We start from the raw sequence: 9,504 nt of genomic DNA, 5'->3' as shown, positions 1-9,504 counted from the left end.
CCGCACTGGTGCAAGCGGCTGCGAAGTCTTCCTGCAAGTGCCAGTAGTGGATGGAAATGACAATAATGTGAAGATGTCAGTGTACTCCTTGCTAGCCCCGCAGCCGCCGCTGCATGCGATAATGCAGGTACGCAGCTTATGACCTATGACCTAAACTCATTAATTGCGTTAATGATATTGCTTGCTAGCGCCTCCAGCACCGGAGCCGCCGCAGTGTGCGTTAATGTAGGTGGGCAGCTTATGACCTGTGACCTTACCTAAGCATGTTTTCCTAACGGTGGTATGCAGATAACTAGAGCTAATCAAATTCTCCATGAGCAGGCCTAGCTAGTTAATTATACTCTATTCTGGTGCGTTTTCAATTAACACATGATCAATAATGCCGTCTAATTAATTGTGCTACATGTGTCAGTCTTTGCCGGCAACATTAAATGACAGCAGTGCATAAAAACCGCTGCCGACGACTGTGGTCATCCGCAAGATTCCAACATCTGTGAGGTGTGTAGTACATTAACCCCTTCACACGCACTCAACAGGCATTTGTTTATGATTGTTTTTCTCAATATATCCCTGTCGAGCTTTTAGTAAGAAATTTTCTACCTCTGATTAATGCAGGCAACAAGACCTGCTTAAGTTCTTAGATTCATTTTGTGCCGAGAACAATTTGATGCAAGAGGGAGGCCAGTATCTACTTGCTGGGAAATTCCATTCCATGCAGAAACGGCCTATGCGGAGACAGAGCAGCGATGTGGAAATCAATTATGTCCACATACCGTTGAGTCGAATGATTTTTTTGCTAAATTCTAAAATGATAAACATTTTCCTGTGACAGAAGTCCTAATTATCAGAAGTACAAAACTGCAGGAAAGGAGCCCATAAAGGGTTTGCTGTCATAAATTTTACTAAATTGAAAGGAGCAATGATCTTCAATGCCCTTCTTCACGAAAGACAGGTGGAAATGGGCCCGCAACGTCGTGCATTTGTTTGCAAAGTCGCATTCACTAAAAAACAAAATAGACGTAAGTACATGTCATGGAGAGAAGTAGGTATCGGATAGCTGGTAGGATAACTCCCTAATTATCCCGTATATGTGTAGGGTCTGGATGGCAGAATTTCGCTCTACTCTTGCCACTTTGCAAAAGCCCATGCTTTTCAATCCACCATGCAACGGTGCCAAGTACAAGCTTATCGACTTTCTTCAGCGATGCCATCACCAAATCAGCCATGGAGATATTAATGTTGAGCATGCGCAAATTGTAGAGGAGGATGTCGTCCACCTTAATTTGCCTCCATACAGATCAGCTACGGCTCTGCCTGGAGAACTAGAAACCATTGAAGCAGCTCATGCTCATGTGCACAGAAAGTCCACAAAGAGAAAGAAAACAGAAAATTCGCCAATGGCGAGCTCCGCATCACCGGCTGAGTGGTCTACGACAACGAAGGTTACAACGACGCCAATGAATGGTGGCAAAGAAAGAAAGACGGAGAAATTGATGGCAAAGGGACAACAACAGGCGACAATATATTGGCCACCAAACGTGATGTCAATGGCGATGAGGGGAAAGCTGACAGCACAACTAACATCGACGACGGGAGTGTCTACTAAGAGAAAGTCTAAGAAGATAAAAGCAAAAATATTGGATGCAGGAGGTGGGATCATAGAGTCCGTGCCGCGACCAGCGTTGTCAAATGTGATTGTGTCCAATTGTCATTTGGATGATGAGGCTGGTGTTGCAATGAGGCAAAAGATAAGAAAGGTATACCATGGTATGCTCAGATTTTTCTTCAGTGGGATGAGCAAGTTATCCGTCTCTGGAATCATTTTATGTACACTATTTCTACTATGTTAATGACATCGTTCCAGCCATATTGTGTAAAGACCACCTCTCTCTCTCTCTCTCTCTCTCTCTCTCTCTCTCTCTCTCTCTCTCACACACACACACACACACACACACACACACACACACAATACCCGTTGTCCCATTGGTTCAGTCTCACCAATGTAAGCAAAGAAGATGTTGCAATGTAGACTCCCCCCCTCCCCCGTGTGTGTGTGTGTGTGAGAAAGAGAGACCGCATAGGGATGACACCGAAATCAAAACCTCTCTCTCTCTCTCTCTCTCTCTCTCTCTCTCTCTCACACACACACACACACACACACACATACCAATATGTGCATGCTAACACATGTGCCCCACCCCACGCATGCACCCGAAGGTGTGTGCAAATGACACAGCAATACAGAATTGGCTGGGAGGCCCGTTGTCTATGAGTGGGTGAAGCAGACCAGAGCTACCATGTCGCCCGTCACTAGAAGGAAACATACACACAAAATAGCAGGCATGGGAGATAACCGCACATGTAGTTTGGAGTGAATGTCGATTGTGCCAAGAGTGGGATATTCATATCCAGTTGGCATGCATTCGCTCATTTCTAAGGTTGGTCACACGAGACACAGTATTCCGTAATAGATAACTGTGCTACCAAGCCTTTTTTTTTGAATAAAATGTCGGTTATGGATACATTTTCTATTCATGCAAAGGTTGTCGTACGCTCCTCAATGCCACGTGGAGGTTTCAAGGCGGCGACCACCGGCTCAATTTCGAATTGTAGGCACGACACCTCTGCATAGTCCATTGCAAGCCTTGTGTGGCGCCATCTACAACACCTACAGTGTGGTCAAAATGGGCTACATCCAAGGCAAAATGCGGATTTGCAGCTCTACATTAATAGCTCTCTAGGTAGCCCTTTGCATGATTGTGCCAATTTTGGCATATTTACAAAAGGCTATGCTCAATAGAACTGATCGAGCCGGTTCAGTAAGATACGAGCCGACCACCACCTAAAGTTGACACACACACACTCTCCTACACAAGTGTGGTGTTTTTCCCTTTAAGGCTGGCTCTCGCCCCCCCTACATGCATAAGCATTGGCGATAGCCCTCACAAGTGGTGTCAAAGCCCTCTTCGACTTCAAGCCTGGATTCCCCTCTCCCACCCCACATGCATATATCCCCTTGGGAGAATCTTCGTGAGATATGGATGTGTAGGAAATCGGCCACTGCAAGAAATCAAGCAGTTGAATTGAGCCTATCTGAGAGTAACAAAGAATTAGGAGAAGCGGGGATAGGATAACCGAGAGTTGCAACAAGAGAATTGAGCTAAAACCATATTAGGTAGTTTGGTAAGAATATCACATTATGGGAATTTCCAAATTAACTACATTCATGTAATTTGAGAATTATCTAGTTTAAAGTGGGAAAATACGAGAAAAAAGTGTTGATTTATGGTTGGTAAATATAGTGCAAATCGTAATGGATTGTGGTGTTGACAAACACCAACAGTCAAGAGGATCCACTACACATGAACTCTTATAGATATTCAAATTACATAAAACAAATGAAGATAAAAATAAAGATCTTGTTTAGAAAACTGACTTGTATAGTCACAATAGAAGCTCCAAATAAATTTACTCCATGTTTGATACCACATCTACATTTTGATCCGAGTGTGGTTGCATGATGTACATGCATGAGGACTTCTTTGGATTTTTGAGCATGCCTTTTTGTAATCTTAATTCTAGAAAATGGCCCATCTTTGCTGGGTCTCCAAGACCAAACAATTGCATCTCTAGTTTCCCACACTTGGGGATCTTTATAGTTGACGTGTAAGACAAGGGAAACTAGGGTTTGAGAGTCCACCGCCCAACCACCCTTTATATAGGCAAGCCCTCGGCCCTTTTCCCTAGTTGGACTCCACGTTCCACACCGCCTAGCTCGACCCTGGCGCCCTTGTCTAGTCCGGCCTTGCCGGTGCCCTGACATTACTCTTCCCTAGCACTGGCTGTCAATGTTTTTTCCACGATGCTTCACGTACCTATATTGCATATTCCCTAGTAGAGTGCAATAGCTTGGAAATGAGTATGCCTCCAATGCATGGAGCCGTGCTCCCAGAAATCATGCTTTACTCCGTCTCGAGATAGCACAGAGAGAAGAGAACAAAAATTAACAACTGAGGTAAGGCACAAATCGGTTTATTGGAGTGTCGAAATTGAATGAGAGAGAAAGAAACGGAGCTTTACAGATATGGACATGCCATGCATGTCAAAATTGTGGCAAGAATTGACAAAGAAGGGTATGATCATTGCAAGATTACCTATTATTGGAAGAATAATTCTTGAAGCAAGAATTATCTTGTGCAAATTTCTAGAATATCTCCTACAATTTAAATCATACATAAAACGAGGAAACCTTAAAAGCATGAAACCTCATACTTGTTGATTAGTCTGAATCCTTGTGCTCTAGTTGAAGTCTAGTCAAACCACAAGCACATCCTTGGAGCATCTTGAGAACATGCTATTTGTCGAGTTTTTTCTTGAACGTTTTTTACTATGACCACACCTCACCCCCCCTAGCACATAGATCTAGTTTTGACCTAGAAGGGTGGAAAGCAACATATAGATGCACATGAGGCATCCACATTGATCATGAGGTTCTATACATCATATGACATCATTCCATCAACATAAACACGATGCAAAACACCCCACCACTTTGATCGATCATAAACCATAACATCACATATATGCGAAAAAAACAACTTTTTACCATTTTCGCGTGCATGCATTATATGCAATTGAAAGTGTTTGACCTCAAGCCAATGCATCGATATCAACCAAAATTATACTAACACCTTATCAAATCACTTTTCCCCTATGAAAACTCATGCAACAAACAATATCACGAAAAGAAAGCAACTTTATTTTAAACTTACATGGGAAAGGAACCTTTGGTAGCAATTCAATAAGCCCAATCTTTTAAAAGTTTGGAAGGGTGCAAGAAGCCACATATGTTGACAAAGGTTGTAAGTGGTGGCTTCAAAGAGTCTACGTACTTAGAAAATAATTCACTAGCAAGTACATCCCACTTAGGCTCTTATTATTGGGAATGAAGCAAGGCACCCTCACCCTCATCCTTGGTAATGTTGACCTCAAGAGTAGTAGTAGAGCCACATAACCTTTGAGCATAGAATTCCTTAAAAATGAGCTATTGAACCTCAAAAGGACCTTTGTCAACAGGGTTTTGAATATATCCATAGGCTGATCCAACATTTGAAACACCATGGAAAATGGTTTGAGAGAACATGTTGGCATTCCATAGTCATATATCCTCAAAGATAAGGTTAAAAACCAATCATCATGCATAAAATACATCCTATCCAATTGACTCAATGTAGTGGAACATTGGGCCGATTGGAATGTGTAACCTATTTGAGTAGGATGTAACCAAGATCATAGCTCTTCCTTAAGCACAGAGCATTGCAACATTGACGATGCCCTATGCTCAGTTGTGTCCAACAGATGAGACGAAGAAGCACTACAACACGTCGCACAAAAATCGGTACAGATACCGATGAGATAAAGTTAGTTTTAAAGATTAAAAAGCTTTGAAATAGGCCTCGAAAAAGACGTCGGATTTGTGTCGTCGGTATAAGCATTGGTATATTTGCGTCAAAAACAGCTTAGAAATAAGCGCCGGAATTACCCTAGAGATAAGCGCTGGTAATTGTAAAGGATGTTCTGATACATTTTCTGAAGTTTATATCCACACCTGTAGCATACTCTGTACCGACGACCAAACATGCAATTTTTTCTCGGCAGAGAGAATTGAGAACTGATGCTAGATGTACTGCAGCAAAAGGAAGAGACCATATAGAAATGGGAAGGGCATTGATGCGCTCTTTTGTAGATGAAAACTCATAGAAAATGCCACATAAGAGTATAACTATGGAAGATGGTACCAGAGAAACCTTGCTTGCAATACCAAACATGTACAAGCAAATAGACATCTTACATGATGTCAATAAAACACTCAAGAGTATGAGTCTCAAGCCAATGTCTAGCACTACATTCAATAGGGTTTGGAATACAAAGTTTGCTAATGTGACCTTGTAAAAAAACAAGCGGGTTCTCGAAATGTGTCGTGTGTAGTCTCAACTAGAGTCAACAAAGCATGATGAGTTGATTTCACGTTTGAAGGATGAACATAAAATTCACACGATGCAACAACAAAGCTGTAGAAATGTGTACTACACCTGGCGTAAGTTCTCGCAAATGCAAAAGGATAAGTACTTATGCATTATACATGATAAAATGGACCAAAAGAAGACACCAATACCTAGATTGTGAGTGAACTCAAAAGACCATGCCGAATTAACAAGTATGATAACACATGGGCATGGGCATGATGTATGGTCATTTCTTTCTTGCTAAATGGTCCATGGCCGTCAGATCTGAATGCTACAAATGGTCCCTTGCATTATGCTTACAGAATCTGGAAAGAACAGAGAACCATGGGCTAGTGATTTATGCGATGATGGCATGCCACGCAACAATGTAACATTGTTCAATGCATTGAATTCAAGGACAACTCTAGACCACCAAAACAGAATGATAAAAGAGCGTGAGAGGAATGCATCAGTAGCACTAACACCACCGTTGTCTACTTGAAATGTAATGGAGAGATTTCTAACTTGCAATCAGCCTCCTCTCAATGTATTGTGGATACCATGTCCCACTCCCGTGTTTCAAAAATTGCCTGAGAATCTTCTATTATAGCTAGAATAATTGTGCAGGAGAGAATAAGAATCGATATTTATTTGCATACTTATCCTTGATAGTAGCAAAAGTGTTTTCAAAAACCGTGCATTTGGGATTCTTAATGGTGGGGCATACACTTGAGGACATAGATGCAATGTTTAGGAGGTTCTCAGAGAGAATATTACGAATAGAAATGGGCCTACACTTTTCCACATTTGATGGAACATTTTCAAAAATGTGAAAGTTAAGCTTCAACACCATTTTTGATTACGCAAGTTCCTTACTTCAAATCCTTTGTTAAAGGTACATGTGTGATGGACAAGATGCTCTTGTTGGACACTCTTAGCCACTTCATTTTGTTTCTTTATGCAAGGTGAAAAATCCCAGTAATGCAGTACAAAATTCACCCAAATCACCTGATTGATTGCCGAGGGAGTCAAGAATTGAGTTGTGGAAAAAACAAAGGGAAACCAAAATTGCCAGTAGGTTGTCCAGATGTGGTTCCTATAGCAGACTATGTGAGGGATAGTCCGCTTGTTATTCAAGGGATTAAGACATTATCTTAATTTTGGAAAAGATGGACTCTACTAAAGGGAAAGGAGCACGATTCTACAAAATACATGGACCTAATATTATTTATTGGCAAAAAATGATTAGTGAGCTTGAACAACCAACCAATAAACAAATGATGAATATACATCATTTTGGCCAAAGACTACAGGGAGTCATCGAATGAAACAGATAGAGGAAGACATAGATGAGTTTGAAGGATATGAAGAATTGATTGATCACTATGTTGGTCCTCAAAGTGCAAGCCACAGGAAGGTTTTAGGCGTCAAATTGATGTAAGGAAAGGGATTTTGTTCTTGTGATACCCGCAGATCCAACATATCTAATATGGCTAGCAGTTGCAGAGTCAGATGTTGATGTAGACAGCTCATCTCTTAACTACAAGAAAGTTTTCATTCAAATATTGGCACCAAAACATCAGGAAAAAAATCCCACAATCCAACAACAATATGTGGATTGTTGAAAAAAGAACTTGTGCTGCAAATCTTGCTGACCCACAACGTTGGGAGTGTGTTGATGCAGTTGTGTGGTCATGGATTCCAAGGGTTGGAAAGACTTGCAGAAGCAATTAAAATCCCATCCAATTTCTGGAGAAAGCACAACTAGCTTAATAGGAGAAACTCAATAGCATTTCATTTTCATATATTGTTTTCCTTGCTATCCGTGTCTATGTATGTTTTTATAAAGTATCAATTACACCAACATGAAAATAAAATTTTTGGATGGGACAAAAAAAGGTGTCTCTCACACCACCACCGTTTTCTTGAGAATCTATCTTTTTGTCGAATGTAACACAAGTCCTCAAGACAAGTCTGAAAATAAATGAGATATTCCCAAATCAAATGGAAATAGAATCCATAGGCATGAAAGTCAGTCCCAAAGATGTGGAATTTTTCCCATTTCATAAAAAAGAGTGTTAAATTACATGTGAGTAAGCAGCGACTAGCTATTCAAATTGAAGTACTAGAGAGGAGTACCAAATGTCAAGAAAACGGTGGTGTCTCTCAACACCACCGTTTTCTTGAGAATCTATCTTTTTGTCGAATGTAACACAAGTCCTCAAGATAGGTCTGAAAAATAAATGATATATTCCAAATCAAATGGGAAATAAATCCATAGGCATTGAAGTCAGTCCCAAAGATGTGAATTTTTCCATTTCATAAAAAAGAGTGTTAAATTACAATGATTAAGTAAGCTAGACTATTCAAATTGAAGTACTAGAGAGGAGTACCAATATGTCACAAATGCACTAATGCTCTTTACTTCAAGCATGTTGTAGGCAATACTATTGTATTCATGAAGGTCTCTTCTGCATGTCATGTCACTAATAACCCTCTACAAAGCATTTTGCTTAAGGGGGGAGAGTTGTAAGGCTGTAATCTAAGGTTTTACCAGGTGATTATGACGCATCATCACATCTCTATGAATCTTTTGGGAATTTCTACTTACTTATGGAGATAACAAAATGAATGCAAAGTGAGTGGTTGTGGGTCTTTCCTCACCCATCTTAATCGTCTCTTACACCTGGACATGTATGTGTGTGTGTCTATGTGTGCACACGTGCACGCCCATACAATGTACGATAGCACTCTTTTGAAATTTCTACAAACACTAATGATGGGGGTAGCTCCTTTAGCATTGTATCTCTATTCATATAAGAATCTTCTTATATGGACCCTATACAAAAGCAAGATTGGCAGCACTGTGATGTCATATGAAGCTTCAGGTGTGGAGTCGCTTGGGCTATTATCATGGGGTGAATTAGATCCAAAGTCATTCTAAGCATAATTTGCATGCTTCCATTCCTTTGAGTTCTCTTGTTCTTTTGCTAGAAATCAATTGTCTTGTGGCCATGGACATCACATACCTTGCAATATGGCTTGTTCAGCAAAAACCTGCATGGTTTCCTACCATGATTGTTGCTAGTAAATGATTGAAACAATTTGACCGACAAAAGCCTTTGCTTTGTGAGCTAGTATGAATTGGTAAGTTTGTTTTTGGGATGTGCGATCAAACATGGCCATAGTGAGGCTATTGAGGATGTTACAATGGTGTGGATTGTGTTTTTCTGAGGATTGCAAGAACAAGTGTTGGGATGGTGAGATGCATAGCACACTTTGTGGTAATGAAGGTTGCCATGATGATGGTAGTGCAGCCAATAAGAGAATTCTCTTGGACAGTCATGGAGACAACCACTCCTGAAAAAAGAAGGGTCTCATATATAATAGAAGAAGCAAAGAACCTATTGATTGGAGAATGTCTTGATCATCTGTAAATTTAGTAATCTACCTGCTTTTTTGTCCCCTCCATATAGAGGAGTAATTCCACCTTTGCACT

At 40.6% G+C, this 9,504-nt stretch overlaps 1 pseudogene; it reads left to right on the top strand.

Annotated features, from left to right (window-relative positions):
* The first annotated feature begins 328 nt into the window (after positions 1-328).
* LOC147428222 (uncharacterized) lies at positions 329-1,850 on the top strand (annotated as a pseudogene).
* The last annotated feature ends 7,654 nt before the right edge of the window (positions 1,851-9,504 follow it).

Source organism: Adiantum capillus-veneris, chromosome 23 (assembly GCF_014529385.1).
Source record: "Adiantum capillus-veneris isolate H3 chromosome 23, ASM1452938v2, whole genome shotgun sequence".
In the NCBI taxonomy this organism is placed as follows: domain Eukaryota; kingdom Viridiplantae; phylum Streptophyta; class Polypodiopsida; order Polypodiales; family Pteridaceae; genus Adiantum; species Adiantum capillus-veneris.
This window is presented reverse-complemented; position numbering and strand designations above follow the sequence as displayed.